Here is a 17,220-nt window from a genome sequence, read left to right as displayed (position 1 = left end):
AGGCAAATTCAGTGGCAGGACTAAGTCATTTAAAAAGTGAACACAAATGAACGCCTTTATAGACCTTTCTCCTCTTACAGAGAAAATTGGACAAGAAATAAAAAGCTTAACAATTTCTTTGGTATCAGGTCTTTGCCCATAACCTTCTATAGAATAAAGACTTATTCAGCAGCATCTTCTGGTCTGGTTTGTCTTTTCATAAAAAAATCCACTTTTTTTTATAGCTTTAAAAAGCATCCATTAAGCAAGTGAGGCTTTTGAATGCCTGCATTTCTAAGAACCACATCTTGCAGACCTTACTGTGAAAACCCCAATTCTTCTTTTCAGTCCTATCAGTCCTGGCTACCAAGCTAATCATGTGGTAGGCACTCTGTGCTGAAGAGCAGGATCACTGTGGCAGGGTAATTCTAAAGGAGCTCTTCCCTGCTGAAGGAAAAAAAAAAAAAAGGACAGTAAGAGGTGCCCAAGAAGCAACATCAAACCCTTCTGCAGGCTTTCCTTATCTCTCCAAAATTCACATTGATTCTAAAATCCATGCAGCAGCGGCTGGTTAATGCTGAAGGTTAAAAGTTCCAAAATAAACTCATCCCTAAGGGTGATGAGGGGCAGATCAAAAATCTGTCTCCAGTGGTACTTAACAAAGAGAGAGGAGAGATTCCCAGGGACTACAGAGCACACGTGGCTCTTTTTAAGCCAATTCCACCAGCAATAGGCCTGGACAGTACAAACAGCTTCGAAATGAAGTGTGAAGGTCTCCAAAGGAGTTTGCAAAGATGAGGAAGGGCAGGGAGCACTGATGTTCCCAGCATTTATCAAGATGGACAGCAAAGGCATTCACTGCTTCCTTAGTACGGCCGTCTCCATATCCCTTTTTAGATGGTTAACGAAGTTATAACTTCTGCTGGAAATTAAAAAGGGATTGCAGAAGCTGTGCAAATAGAAGACCTCAGACAAGACACCATTCATCAAGTGGGAGGCTGGAAGCAGGGAAGAGCAGCAATAAAATGGGTGACAGCGGGGGCAAGAAAAATAAATAAATAAAATTCCTTCTTAATTTTTAAGCAGGAACTTTCAACTGTTCTAGAGAAATTTCTCCCAAAGCAGATAAATCTTTAATTGATTAATGTCATAAACCATTAGAATGGATTTTTATTGCAGAGAGAATACCCATAGCAAGAAAGCCTGTCAAGCTTTTCTTAAAACCACAAAGCAGGCTGCTTCAGCATCTTGCCCAAGGCCACATTCTTCAAATGCCAAACCTCTGACAAGGGGTGGAGAAGGAGAGGATGAGCTCACTCTGTGAACAGGAATGGGTCAGGACACCCCGAGTTCCCCAGAATTACACTGGTGCCAGGACTACACCAGAAAGGAGGACTGCCATAGAATTTCCCTCCCGTACCAATGGCTACTAAACCACTTTACAAACAAACGACAACAAACTCTACCGTTGCAGGCTGGGTTCTGCAGAAGCAGATGCTGAGATGGAGTACGGACTTTATGATGTTTATTAGGAGATCAACTCTTGTCAAGGGAGGAGGAGGAAGCAGCCCAACAAAGCCTTAGCAGGGTATCTGGAGTCTCTTCACACTCCAACCTTGCCTGTCACCAGATACCTCCAGACCGAGGTCCTCCAGGAAAAGCATGGCCTAGAGCGAGCAGCCCTCTGGGGTAGGCCCTCAGGCAGACCCTCACAGAGCTGACAGCTAGCAGGAGGCTGTCTGCAAAGCGCACTCTCTGTAGCTGTCAGCCGGCCCTCCCTCAAGGGAAGCTGGGTGGTACATCTCTGCAGTCATCACACCCACCTGCTCCAAGACATAACCTGTCTTTACATTTATGGTTAAGTTTAAGATTAAAAGTATGTTATGTTACTGGAACTATACTAATGTGAATAAAAATACAAACCAATAAGAAAATATGTCCATTTGTCCTTAAAATAATTAGGTAATTATCTCTAGGTATATGATTTCAGAAGGCTTTTGCTTTCTTCTTAATATCTTTCAGCATTAACTACATTTCTTGTATGAAGAATCTATCTTTGTAAACAGATACAAAAATGTAAACCCCAAACAAAAGCATCCTTTGTCCCCTCTGGAGGACTTCTGTATCCCCCTCATGAACCCGAGTTGCTTCCATTACTGAGGAAGCCACCCAAAACTAGACAAAAGTCTTGGATCCAGCAGTGAGTCACCAAGAGAACAAAGACTAATCACTGGACATGCTGTGCCTCAGTTTTCCCACGTGCTGGACAGACGAAGGGGAGCTAGAAGATCGTTATGGCTTCTTCCAGCTCCATGTTTTATGGCTCTAAGACAAATGTCAGCCACCTCCCCTTCCCATCATTTTTTGAGATGAGAAATTAAAATTAACTGACAAACACACAAAATACCCTAAATAAATGTATAGATTTGGTATAAGAAAATTGTCCTGACAGCTGTAAAGTTTGAGCTGTCTACCAGTTACCAAAACCCTTCAAAAGAGCAGCCTCTCTGGCAGGTCTTTGTCATAGAAGCTGCTGAAGCTCAGGTTACACACTGGTCAAACCAGAAGTAAAGCACATCTGTACCTGGGGAGGCAAACAGAGGGAGGGCTCTGCAGGAACCTGGCAGCACTGGCCAACGGGGACCCACCGTGTCAGATGGGAAACACTTGGCCCTGTGAAATTTTAGCACCAAGGAGTTATAACTGCCATGTGAATAAAATGAAGTGGCATCAGTGTTTGTTCTTGTCCCCAAAAGTACTAGGCTCTGGTTGTCACTCTCTGTGATAATTACATTTTATCCTAGCCTTATAAGCAGATAAGACCCAAAGATAGACCCAAAGGCACTCTGAGCCAAAAACAATGATTCCCCTTGCTTCTCCCACAATAAAACTCATTTCTGAAAGAGAACTCTTGCCTACACCTACCTGCTTCCCTTTTAGGATGCTCAAATGCCTCTGAACTCCATGAGAGCAAGGAGTATCTGTCTCATTCAGTTAGGTATCTCTAGTATCTACCCTACTACTTGGCACAAAACTGAAATTCAATAAGCATTAAACAGAATGAATAGATGAATGAACACATATGCTCCTTGGCTAAATAAAATGACACTAAGGATATTAGAAAACATTATCCAACACTTGGAAATAAGGCAAAAGGAGAGTGCCACGTCCTTTTAATGCCATACGGGAGTATTGTCTAATAGGTGCACCCCAGGATAAGGAGATGTACCTGTGTGTGACTTGCTATTTACTATTAATTAGTGGTTAGACTTTATGAAGTTACATGTTAACTTGGAGATCTGGTGATTTTTATCCATTATATATGTATATTATTTCTCTGCCTAGAAGAAATAGAACTCCCAAGTGTCATTGTTTTATTGCTTTATAGGACATTAGCCAGTTTCACATCTAACCTAGCAATCTTATTCTAACGTTCTTCAGTGCCTACAACTATACAGTTCCTCAAATGCTCTTTGAACCAGCTTCATCTTCCCGTTGGTTCCCTCAATGAGTTAAATACATCTTTGATAGGTGTTCACTTTATATTTGTATGAGAGTCATGTTTATAACTTTTTAAAAATTACACGTTGACAAGAGAAACACACAAAAAGATCTAGTTTGCAGCCTAGCACGAGACTAACACATACACATAAACATTCATATGTAGGTTACAAAAGGTAGTGTGGGAAATAGATATAAAGAGCTGCTAAAGACTAGAAAATTTTTTAAAAAATGGCTTTTAGCTTAGTTTATAACTAGGTTAGGATTTATTGTCCAGAAATAAATCCTTGACCATTCCCTAAAAGGAAGAGGAAAAGGAAGAGATCCATTAGAAAGTACCTGGAAACACTACACAGTAGTTATATCTCTGCTGTAGTTTAGTGAGGTAAATAGAACAACATTCCAATCCCAGAGGTGCCTTTGTAATACCAAGAGAGTCACTTCTTTCTGAACGCCAGTTTCCAGCTCCAAAGTTATATAATTATTAAATAGCCCCCTGACTTGAGAGAGTTAATTCACCTCCATTCCAGCTTCTTTCATTCCCCTTTCAAGGCACCTCACTGCCAGAAAGAGGAGCATCTTTTATTAAATTAAAAGAAGCAGTTCTACTAATGGTGGTGCTGCTGCCTAAAGGCAACAGTCAAATGTGGATGACATCTCACAACCCTCTCAGGCTCTGTCTCTTTTTATGGTCTTCTGGACATCTGAGACTCCTTGTCGCAGCAAAAGACGTAGACATGAGTCAACACTACTCAGATTTACAAGGACATATGTTCACACACATGAAAGACCACGTCCAAAGTCCTTGGCATGAGAATGTATCAGAAAAGACATTCCCTTACCTTTCAAAGTTAGGGTCCAGTATCTATGCAGTGATGTTACTGCATTTCCTTTGTTGCTATTGCTTATATCAGGGGTCCTCAAACTTTTTATTTTATTTTATTTTTATTTCAGCATATTATGGGGGTACAGATTTTAAGGTTTCAATAAATCCCCATTCCCCCCCTCCCTCCCACAAGTCTGAGTCTCCAGCATGACCATCCCCCAGATGGTGCACATCTCACTCATTATAAATGTATATACCCGCCCCCTTCCCCCCTCCCACCTGCCCAATACCCTATTACTGTGGTACCTATGTATCCACTTAGGTGCTGCTCAGTTAATACCAATTTGCTGGTGAGTATATGTGGTGCTTGTTTTTCCATTCTTGGGAAACTTCACTTAATAGTATGGGTTCCAGCTCTAACCAGGAAAATATAAGATGTGCTATATCACCGTTGTTTCTTAGAGCTGAATAGTACTCCATGGTATACATATACCACATTTTATTAATCCATTCTTGGGTTGATGGACACTTGGGCTGTTTCCACAGCCTTGCAATTATGAATTGTGCTGCTATAAACATTCAAGTGCAGGTGCCTTTGTTGCTATTTCTTATATCAGGGGTCCTCAAACTTTTTAAATAGGGGGCCAGTTCACTGTCCCTCAGTCCGTTGGAGAGTGTGCACTGTGGGCCCGGGACGAGCTGGCTGCTAAGCAGGCCAGGCAGTGGTGGCAAAAACACCCGGAGGGCCGGATAAATGTGCTAGTTTGAGGACGCCTGGTTATATTCTAAACTAATCATTCCTTAACTTCTCCCTATTCACACATAGTAAACCACTTTTTGATTTTGCACTAATCCTCTCTCCCTTTTAACTATATACAGTTGAAAGCTCAAGCAAACTGCAACAGTGTTGGAGATAGAGGTAAGTAGGGGTACATGGGTTTGTTGTTCCATCCTGATCAAAGTCAAAATAATTCTGAGGTTGAAGTGAGACTCTCTCAGCACATGTTTATATGTGTACATTTTCCCCGTCCCATGACTGCCTTCCTCAGGGCTCCACCATAGCACCCTACACAGACGAGGAGCTCAATAAATATGTGATGAATATCTGAATGAGAGGACAAATCCAAGAATCACTCAGAGATAGAGAGGGACAAAGGATTATTCCTATTCTAAAGAGGTAAAATCTGATACAAAAAGATTTAGTATCATGCCAAGAGCCAGGAAGCAATTCTTCTGCTACATCTGGCATGATTCAGACCCTTAAAAGATAATTATATGTGTTTCTGGAAGATTAGAGATATTTGATAATTAAGATAAGAACAATAAATATGACAAAGGGGACAAAAATTGGTTCTGTGGGGGAAATAAAATCATAGTAGCAAGGGTTAGATTAGACCAGAGGCAGACTACGGGCTGTCTTCAGGTTCTGAATGTGACTACAGTTGTAAGCTAAATTTAATTACTAACAATTAAACATTCACACTAAGGGATCTTGATATAGATAACCTACAGAAATTGCACATCATTTAAACTCCTGGCAAGATATATTCTACGATTTTTGTCAACATGGCTTAATTAACAATATTTCTACTCCCCAGTCCCAGCACACGTACTTTGGTTTGAAAGCCCAAATCTTCCCCATTGCCAGAAAGAACATCCACAGTGACTGGTTTCAGTTCCACACTCATGAATAAATATCAAATGTATGACCTTTATCTCACCCTCTGGGCAAGGATTATTATAATGAGAACACTGATCAGTTGCCCACGCATACACAGCAGGAAAACCCTGAAGTGAGAAGGGCCATCCTAAAGGGAAAGTTAATTAAACATACAACAGTCCTCCGGGAAGCTCCAAGCACCTTTTTCTCAGTGCTCTTTGAAACCACTGTCCATCTCAGATGGCTCAGAATTAGTAGTGCCTAGAGTTGAGAAGGAAGAAGGGGCGTGCAGGCTGAGTGTAAGAGGCTCTCGAGACCACTGCAAGCTGGGACTCTGCCACCTCAAATCTTCCTTGGAAACAGCAGAGCTATAGATGCAAATTTTAAAAAAATGGCCCTGGCCCCACCATTAGAACTTTCTGGAACTTCAGCTGAGTCTACAGTGATGAACAGAAAACTAGCTCAAATTTTGGGCAATCCCACATACTTTGCAAGTGACTCCTTTTAATTTTTTTTTTTTTTAAGTCTCTATTCCCACCAGGAACCCCACCAGTTATTTTTATAATTTGTATACACAGTCTCAATTTTTTTGTCCTGAGGTAGAGGTATAAATACTTGTTAATATTTTTGAGTACTTGAGTTTACAAAATATGTTCCCATAAATTGATCAGTTTTTCAAAAGTATTTCTCTTACAGTATTTCCAAACATACACAACAGACATAAGACCATAAGTATCCATTTATCTATCAACAAACTTCAGCAAGCTCTGACACTTTGCCACATTTCCTTCAAGTTTTTGAATAAAAAACCACAGATACAGTTATTCTATTCCACTTTCCAGTCATGGAGATGTATGGGAGTCGTTCTCAAGCACATTTTCATACTTTTACTACATGTGTGTATCCATAAACAATTCACAGTATTGTTTAACATTAAATAAATGGTGTCATGCGGTACAAGTCTAAAACTTGCTTTTCTAAACTTCATGTTTTGAGTTTTACCACTGCTGTAAATATAATTCTGGTTCATTAATTCTAATTGCTGTGTGGTATTTCAATTTTCAAAGTAACCTTTTGCCTAAAATGATGAAAGGGTAAATATTTTGCCCAATTCTAAGAAGCCATGACTAACTCAAGACTTCTTACTCAAAAGTCTACGCTTTTCTACTGCAAAACTCTAATTTTGGAAATTAGAAGAAGACTGGAAATTACAAAATCTTCACACAGAATTCTGTCAGGCTGCAAGATAGGGAAATGAGAAAACCCCCAACTTTCATTAGAAGATTCTAGAGACTTCTGGAATATTCACTATACAAACAGAGCTACCAATTTATGTAGAGAAGATGCTATATGAAATTCCTTGGATTGTTTTTAACCTAAACTCCAATCTGGGAAATTTGAACTCCAACCAGACATTTGATGATACCATTGAATTAATTTTAATTTTTTCTGAGGAGTGATAATGGTACTGTGGTTATGTTAAAAGAGAAAAAGATATTGTTTGATATTACAGAGTTTCAGTTTTGCAAGATGGAGAGTTCTTGAGATTGATTACATGAAAATGTGAATGTACTTAACACTATCAAACTGTACACTTAGAAATGGTTAAGACGACACATTTTATATCATGTGTATTTAACTACAATTATTTTAAAAAGGAAAAAGATATATTTGGGGATAAATTATATGTCTGAGATTTGATTTTAAATAATCCAGGATGCGGGGGAGTTACAGATAAAACAAAAATTAGCTTTGAGTTGATAACTGCTGAAGCTCAGTGATAGGTACATAGGGGTTCATTACACTACTCTCTCTACTTATATATGTTTGAAGTTCTCCAAAATAAAAAGTTTTAAATAATAGTTTAGTCCAACCAAAATATTCAATATATTCATGAGTCATTTTGCTTTTAAGCAGAACTAAAAGCAGCATTTTTTTCAGCAGCTAACGGTTCTGAGATATGCTCCATCTTTTGCAGTTCTAGGATGGTGCTTCCCAAACTTGGACGTGCATTTGAATCACCTTGGAACCCTGTTGAAATGCAGTTTCTGTTCAGTAGGGCTGGGGTAGGGCCTAAAATGGTGCATTTCTAATAAACTCCCAGGTGAGGTGCTGGTCCATGGGTAGGGTATTGAGTAGCAAGGAAATGGGGAACTTAAAGGCAGCAAAGAAAGTCTTTGCAATGGGAAAATCCAGCAAAGCTTTATTTAGATCTCCTATCTGGGGACTAGAAGGGCACCCATAGTGCTGTTCTGTTCTGGAGAAAAGTCTCCCCACCCTCCTACAGGGGTGATGCCAGTACCGGGCATCACTATTCATTTTGTGGTAACCACCAAAATGGTAGGAGGGGTGGCAGGCAGGCTACAAAACAGAAGAATCCTAGAAATCAGGTTTATTCCTTCAGGGCCAGACTTATAAATCTAAACTCATCAAATAACAATAAAAATTTAATGCCTTGATGGACACAGCTCCTAAATCTATTAAGTAATGACTAAACCAAAGAAACAAGTCCAGGGGTCAAAGTTCAGAGGCTCTGGCAAGACTTGGGAATCATTAACAAACTGTATGTAAGAAGGTTAAAAGAGCAAAATATCTTAGAAACTCTAGTACATTCCATCTGATAAAGAAATGAAATTCATTCCAGCATGCATGCTCTTAAACCACCATCATATCTCTAAAGAACAAAAAAAAGAATTTCTACCCACTAAAAAATCTTATCTACAAAATACAGTTATTTCTTCCAGTGTTTTATGGTCTTCAGGTTGTCTTAACCAGTCTTCTGTCCTCAAAGACTGCTCTATTCTCTGTTAGACTATGTGAACCCAGAGGACAGGGATTAAACTGATATTTCTGAAGCTGTTATCATATGATCACACAGTTCCCATTTATTCAGCTTGATAAATGTGAGGCAAGCACTAAGCAGTTTATGTAAATTATTTCACTTAAAATAGTTTGTCTTTACTCATTAAATTCCTCTTATATTTACAAGAGTTTTTCCTAAAATGTTAGTTCTTGCTACTTTTGGCAGGGAATGATGAAAGGGGAGGGTGCTACTCTCTCTTCCCTGTGAACGCCAGGTCCAAGCTATCCCAAAGTCTAGGAGAGTGGCTCAAGCCACGCCCCTCAGCATACTTATGATACATGAGAAAGGGAAAACATAAATTAAAGCACTGAAGTATGTGAGAATTGAGACGTATGTAGCTTGGAATGCCTGGAATGCAGAGACCCAGACTGCTGGAGTTCCCAGGAGAAAAGAATTCAATAGATTATTTAGAGACGTTCCTTCACCTGAATCTCTATTTTTGCAATTACTATATACTTTTTACTTAATAGGTATTATTTTTTTAAAAAAAGTCTCATTGTGCTTAGACCCAGAGCATCTCCTTGAAACTGCAGCCCGTAGGGAAATTATAAGACACCTGCCCAGGCCAGGCCCTATCTGCGATGGCCCTAGAGTTTATCACAGGATGATAAAGAAACACATATATATACAGAGGCTTATTCCATGGTGTCTCAAGCCCAAGCCAAAACGACCACCCAAAATACCTAATAAAAAAGCAAACAACCATGTATCCAGAGTACAGAGACATGAAAAGTGTTTTATGAATTATTTGTTAAGTGTGCAACATAAACAGTAAAAAATTATGGTAAAAATTTTCATTCACAGTTAGAAATAACTCCAATCATAGGATTAAACCTATTCCAAATATCTCCAATAGAAAAGAATTACAGTCCTGAACACCCAAATCCACAGAGTCAACACTCAGTTTAACAAAATCAAATAATAAAATGTTACTTAGTAGAACAGCCTCCCAAAAATCCAAGGGTAGATTTTAGAAATGTCTTCTCTGTGAAGGACAGAGTTCAAGACATAAGAAATGTCTAATGCTATTTCTGAAACTACAGCTAGTTGGAAAAACAATTCTTTTTACTTTTATTTATTCCCAGAACATATAGAAACTAGAACCAAGAGCAACCCTTTCTTGACATCCTACTGGTATTTCTGGAAAAATATCTCCTTGGAATAAATAACTGAAGCATGTTCCTTCATCCCCTCACAGAATAGGTATGAGGATCATTTTTAGTATATAAAAGTAGCTTGTTAATAGTAATGTGCAAACGAACAAAAATTCTCGGCACAGTGTAGATGATCTATTTTCATAGATCACAGAGGCCAGGGCAAATTTTCAACATAAATAAAAGGAATAAGAAATTTTTTTCTGATGTTTTCAACTCTGTATACTTAGGGAAATCATTATTTGAGTGAATTCGTAAATTCAAGACACCAGATAAACAAAGAGCATGTACCTGTCCTTTAAAGAAAGCCTGGGTTTTACAGGGGAGCAGGCTTATCTATTAATGCCTGGTGGGGCATCATGACAAAAAGTAAACCTGAGCTCCCTGCATAACAATTTTCTAGGTATTGAAAAAGTCTGATGCAATCTGTTCTGTAAGTGATTATTACAGAATAAAAAACCTACCTATAAAGTTAACAGTTGGCATACCATGCCTCTTCTTGACTGCACAGGTACAAACTCATAAATTCTGAAAGCCATGAAGCAAAGTGATTGTGCTATCTTATAAAAATCCTTTGAAACAAGTGAATTTCAGCAAAAATGATACATGCTCTAGGACTATGGCATTAAGTCATAATGGCCATCCTCACATCCTCCATGGCAGGTGGTTACTGATATAAGATGTACACACCTCCCAGAAGTCAGTCCCTAAATATCAGGTCCAAGCAAAGCAATGGAAAGAGTGAGAATGATGGTTTTAAATATTAATAAAAACTCAAAGATTGTCTTGAGTGGGGGAAAAATGATGGTGACATCTGCTAACCAAGTCTAAAGTCATATTTTTAGAGGTCATTTTTATCACTTATTAACAGTTTATCTCAAAGAAAAGGAATACCACTCATGGGAAGATAAAACCAAAGATTAATTTAAAATACAAAATACATATATTCTGACTTGTACAGAATTTCTCTGGAAGCATTCTTGTCAAATTAATTGGATGAGCCATTTTATCTCAAATAGGTAAATTCCTACCTCAATATTTCTAAACTCGCTATCTTAGTACACTCCCCAAATGAGGCGACTTAATCTTGGACACAGACAAACATACATCCCCCAACCTCTACCTCACCACATATCCACGTCCGGCCCTGGTGTCAGGACCAGCTCTATACCATGGCTGGCGGCTCTGACCAACCACTCCCGTCTCTGGGCTTTCATTTCCTGTCAGTAACAATAAGGGCTGCCATTTTACTTATGTAACCACTACATGTCAGGCATTGTGCTAAGAATGTTTTATACTTAATTTAAGTCTCACAAACACCTAGCAAATTGCCTCATGTCAAGGAAGTTAAGACTTATGGCAACAGATGGATAGGAAAAGGCAGAGCAGGGGTTCAGGCCAAACAATGTCCAACCCCAAGGCCTTGCTCCCTTTGCTCTTTTGATCCCTCTACACACCACTAGTAAAAGGGTATGGTGCCTGGTGATTACTAAGAGCCATTCTAGATCTAACATTGTTATTTGCAGACAGTTCTAATCTCCAGATTCCAAAATCCCGTAAGTCTGAACTCATCTTACTCTTGTCTAATCATTTGCCTATGGCATGTCCCTGATAGGAAAGGGCAGAAGTCGGGAACGAGGCATGAAGCAGCACCTGGGCAGCTCTGGCACTGGTATGAGGAGCCCTCATCTCTGCTTTCATCTGTCCAGAGTTTCACACATAGCTGGAGCTCTCTGGCATCCTGCCATCCGCCCGCTGGCACACTTGCCAGCCCTCAGTTCCCTTTAGCCAACAACAAAATCATCCCCCAGCCTGCATCCAGGAAAAAGTTTTAGAAAACAGCCTATGACTAAAAGCTGCAAATTGTCCAACATGCTGATACTCTGCTTGATGTTTTATGTACATTACCTCAATAAAGTCTCAAAACTCCCCATATTTATTTATTCGTTTATCCAACATACATTCTGTATCCAGGCACTGGGTGCTGGGACATAACATTAGCCCTATTTATATGTAGATAGAAAAGCTCAGAGAAGGTAAGTGGCTTGTGGAGCCAGGTACAAAATGGCAGAGAGCAAAGATTCAGAGAGTTTGTCATAAGCTTGAAATGATATAAGGTGATCATGCTGTCAAGACAGCTCCAACAATTTATTGGCTCAATACTCAACAACATACAAAATGCTTTTACACACATTATCTCATTTAACTCATCAAATCTATAATTTGTCTTAAAGAAAATATTATTTCTTATATTCCCAAATGCTGGGTAGTACAATAAAAGTAATTTTGTCAAAAATAGGTCTACGTATGTCACTTTTAACTTTTGATGAGTCATAGACCTTCTAGTTAGAGAGATAAAGCCCTTCATCACTTGCATAACAGATTAAACCTAATATACTCATCTACGCAAAAAGTACCATGAGAGCAAGTCACCTCACAAATGGCAAATATTCTATTACCCAACTAAGCCTATTTCTTAAGCTACCAACTTCAGTTCAACTCAGCATACATTTACTGAATTTCTTCTCTGTGCCTTATTTTTCTGTCTTACATAAAGGATACCCTCCTAAGACCTCAGTCTGGTAGTTAGGTGGGAGATGGATAAAGGACACAGGAAGAAAAAGCAAAAATCATGTCCAGTCTAAAGGGAGCAGTTTGGTGCTGGTAAGCAGACAAGTGAACCCCATATTGCCACAATTTTTCAAGAGAAATCATAAATCCACATTTTTATATGTTCACCTGAATTTTTAGACAATGCAATTTAATTCAATCATGTATTTGTTTCTAGTACAACGAGGACCAAAAAACATAGGACTGCAAGACAAATGCAGGCTGCAGACAGCTGGTTTGTAACATCTGTATTAGAATAATTAATGTAATAGAAGGAGAACAAGAAAAGCATTATAAGAGGCACTGACTTTTTCTGTTTCTAAACTGGCAGGAGAACAACAGGGTGGGATTTGCAAATCCACTGTAGAGAGGAAAGATGGCAAGAGCCTCTCGCCCGCAGAACATTTTCAAGGGCTTCCCTCACAGGGCTACTGTGACACCAAATGACATCGTTTAACATGGTGCCTGGCACCTAGAAAACAGTCAAGAAATGTTAATGCTTCTACTGTTACTGTTTTTATCAGGACAGAAAGAGCTCAAATGGTTCTGCCACACTAGGTGTGTGACCTTCGGTAAACTACTTGTCACCTATACCTCAGTTTTCTCATCTGTGAAATGCACTGGCATAGACCAAGCTTCAGTAAATGTCAGCTGTTTTTATTGTTACAGAGGTGATGGGAAGCCCTTCCCAAAGTCAAATGAGGGGGAAAAAACTCTAAAAGCTGTGAATACATGACAAAAGTTTTAACAAATTATATTCAAACAGTTTAACTTGATTTTAGGCATATTATTTAATCCATCTGCACCTCAATTGGTTGGTCTGTAGAACGGGAAAAAACAAACCCATTTACTTTATATAGTTTACGAGTAAAAGCATGTTGTACACTACCATATGTCAGACAAATATAACAATCATTAGCCCAAATATTAAGTTATAAAATGTCTATTCCCTGAAACATACCCATGAAAACCACCTAGAAGCACAAGTAGCAGTGGCATCTCCTTGTTGCCACTTTAAGAACTGTGCTAAGTAACAACCCCCTCTGCTCATATTTGTACAGCCCATGTTCACCGCTCCCAACGTGCTTTCACACCCAACAGGCTCACTGGTCCTCACACCCACCAGTGAATGTGAGCTGAGATCATTTTGTCCTCATTTTATAGAAGATAATTTAGAAAGTGGGTCTTTGAACTCCTAACCCAAAGTTCATCCCCAGGTATCACCCTGCCTTGCTTGCAGTAGAGCATAAATGTCAGGAAAAATGCCTTGGGGGGGGGGAGAGGGAATCACAATTTAGGTGCTTGCTAAACTGTTTTTAATTTTCAGTCATTGCTTATGAATATATGGCCAGTACAGGCAAACTCAGGGCTAATATTATAGCAGTCGAAAAGCAGAACGTAGCTCTATAATTACGCTAATGTTGCTAATAGAAATACACAATGGGCATAGAATTATGTACAGAGGGGGGAAAATTGTATTAGGCACCTCTGAACCTTTGAAATTGTATTACTTAGAACCTTGGCAAATGAGCAGTAAGTATTTAAAGAAGATTAAGATGAATTTCCCTTTTGGTGTCCTACTTAATTTGCACAACAATATTCGGCTGTCACCTTCCATGTAAACTGTTCAGAACCTCCTTGTTCCCTTCCCAGGTGCAGTTACACTCTGCTGAGCCAGGAGCCCAGAGCTTTCACATCACCAGTATCAGCAGGGGCCAGGGTACCAACCTCCCAACAGGGGCCAAAGCCCCCCTAGAGTTTAATGAGTCACCCTTCTGAGAGCCACAGCAGGGGATCTGGGCTTCCCCATGTGACAAGGGACTTGATGTCATTACTTCTTCAAATGAGAACAGAAACTACTGCTCTCCAAACATTTCCTTGAAAAATAAACCACAGCCTCCAAACCAACTATAGTAGCATATCTGCACATTCAACCCAGTATTTCAAAACAAGTTTTGATATCAGTAAGAGAGAGATGACTCTACTTACGGAGTCTTTAAAATCATAGACTCAAAAGGGAAGCCCAATTTCCTTATTTTATACATAGGAAAAGTAAGGGCTACAGAGGGGAAATGACTTGCTGAAGATGACACAGTAAGTGACAGAAGGTGGTTGCAAATGCCCTGTGATTTTATGGGAAAATGCCGTATTTCCTGAAATACCAGGGAAACATCCTTAACACTTAGCACTGCTGAGGTGGGCTTCACTATCCAATTCTCAGGGTTCAGCCCAGGCATTCCCCCAGACACAAGCAGCTTTCTCCCTCCCCACTCCAAAGCTTGTTTTCCTCTCCTCTTTAAAGAGTCACCTTCTTCATTTTGTGCTATGCCCTATCCAGGGTCTTCTTTCTCCACCTGGCTTTTGAATAGAGCATGGTCTTCCCGAGCTTTCTGCCTAACACTCTGGCTTCCCCTGCAGATGAGCGCACAGGCTATTTGCACCTTGGAGGTCCTTACCTCTCATCTCAACAGAGAGGCAGCAGGTAACTGGTGCCACAAACCCGAGAATATTTAAAAGCTGTCAGAATCTTACAAACATATTGCCCATGGTCCATAATGTACAGCCTAATCTTTTTCTGAGAAAGCGATTAGAGCTTCCACTACTATTCCTGAAACTGAGAATGAGGGTCCGCCCCTCCACCCTCCTCCATTCTTTGAGAAGCCGTCTTCTCCCTCCCACCCAGCTCCCCACTTCTCCTTCTCCCTCCTGACCAACAGGAACAGGCACTCTAACCAGCAGTACACCTGTTTCACAGGGCAGCTGTCCCTCAGGGAAAGACTTCATCACAACACAAAAGGGTAAGATCAATAAGAAAGATAAACATTCCCAAGCTCTTCTCAGTCTCTCTAAAAAGATTCTTTTGGTATCCAACTTATCATTAACTTGTTCACCAACCCTGTCAGCACAACCAGCCAGTCACCAAGTCCTACGGAACAGGAAACAAAGGCAGGCTGGGGGGCAGGGAGAGGCTGCTAGGGAATCTCTCCACAGCTCCCTCTTCTTAAGAGTCCTGGAGGAGCAGAAGTCTTAATACCTTTTCTTACACGCCAGTGCTCACTGTCTTCATTTCAACAGCAGGTGCCCAGCCTCCATCACCACCTAAATCCTCAAGAGGATTAGTGTAATCTTAAATTCCACATGCAGGCTCTTGAGTGGGAGTTCCACACTCTCCCATACCCAAACATACATCCCAACCATCTCCCAGACAGGTCTCCTCTGAATTATCTCCCTCTCTTCTACTATAAGGAAAAATTACTAGCATAAGCGTCAGATTTAAAACCTCGACTTTATTTCAATTACTATAATTCAGCTGAGTAAGAGGTTTTCAATCCAAGCGGCCAATCCCTGTGGAATGGCGGAGACCCTGTTCCCCTCCTGAAGGCCCCGTGAGCTTGGGTTACAGAGCGACTGGAATAAGCATTGGGTTGGCCAATCCTACACACTTTTTGAAATGTTCAGGAAATCATTTTAAAGAAAAAAAGATTTTATTTAGTTTCTTGGACAATTTAGCTTTTGTTTATTTACAAGACATTTAAAAAAAAAACCACTAGGAGCTTCATTCTACCCACTCAAACTGTTGAGCCAAACTTGTTGCATAAACAATCATGGTGTAAATCATGCTAGACCTCTATTCAGACAACTTTATGCTACTGCTCTGTTCACAGGCTGACACACTAAGCCTATCTGGGGAGGAGAGAACAAATAGATTTTTAGTAAAAACATGGGAGGGAAGGGCAGTTTTATGGACTATGTTGTTTGTTTAACATGTTATACATGCACTAAATTAATCCTTAAAGCAATCCTATAAAGTTGGCATTTCCTTCAAAATCTTTAAAAACTAAAACAAGCTATAAAATTAAAAGATGGCACACATCCTTTTAACACTGTTTTACTGACAAGGAAACTAACACTCCAAAACGACAGTTTGCCCAAGTTCACACAGCCATCCCGCAGGAGACTCAGGTCTGCCTCACTCCAGAGTCCGTTCTTTCGTCCCACTACAACACCCTGCTTCCTTCATGTTTATTTTCCTTTTTTGTGTTTTGTTTTCACTAACATGGGAGTTAAGCCATTACGTTTTGAGTTTACATTCTACCAGTAACTTGCTATACAATAGATAGCAACGAGCACTGTGACAGCCTTAAAGTGGCACTTCTAAAGGACACAAATACAGCTGCTGTTCAGTGCCAGGTGATTATAGCCATACAGGAAATATGGCCTAGTTCTACTTTTTCAAGAAAAGTTGGAAATTTTATTTCGTGAAAAAAGTCTCCCAGCTTCTAAATGTTTGCTCCAAATTTTTCAAAATATCCTGCTAGTCAATCCAACACATACATAGGGGAAACTGAGCCCACAAGCAACTAGTTCTAAATCTGACGTATGTAAAATAAAAGGCCAATACAAACAGCTGGTTCCTGTGTGAGGGACCACAGTGGCATGGAATTATTGTTGCTATAAATCCATATGCCCACCAAACATTATCACTCATATGTATATACTATTAATTTTCAATATATGTAGATGCTATTAAGATAAAATTCAAAATAATTTACATGGTTAAGTAAATTCACAGTATGTAAATTCTATAACTATCCATTTTTCCCCAATAAACTGATAGCAAAAATAT

At 39.7% G+C, this 17,220-nt stretch overlaps 1 protein-coding gene across 1 annotated transcript in view; it reads right to left on the bottom strand.

The window, feature by feature from the left end:
• The window catches only part of MB21D2 (Mab-21 domain containing 2), a 109,463-nt gene that overhangs the window by 76,169 nt on the left and 16,074 nt on the right, over nt 1–17,220 (bottom strand). The window lies entirely within an intron of this gene.

The sequence above is a fragment of the Microcebus murinus genome, chromosome 1 (assembly GCF_040939455.1).
Source record: "Microcebus murinus isolate Inina chromosome 1, M.murinus_Inina_mat1.0, whole genome shotgun sequence".
NCBI lineage: Eukaryota > Metazoa > Chordata > Mammalia > Primates > Cheirogaleidae > Microcebus > Microcebus murinus.
This window is presented reverse-complemented; position numbering and strand designations above follow the sequence as displayed.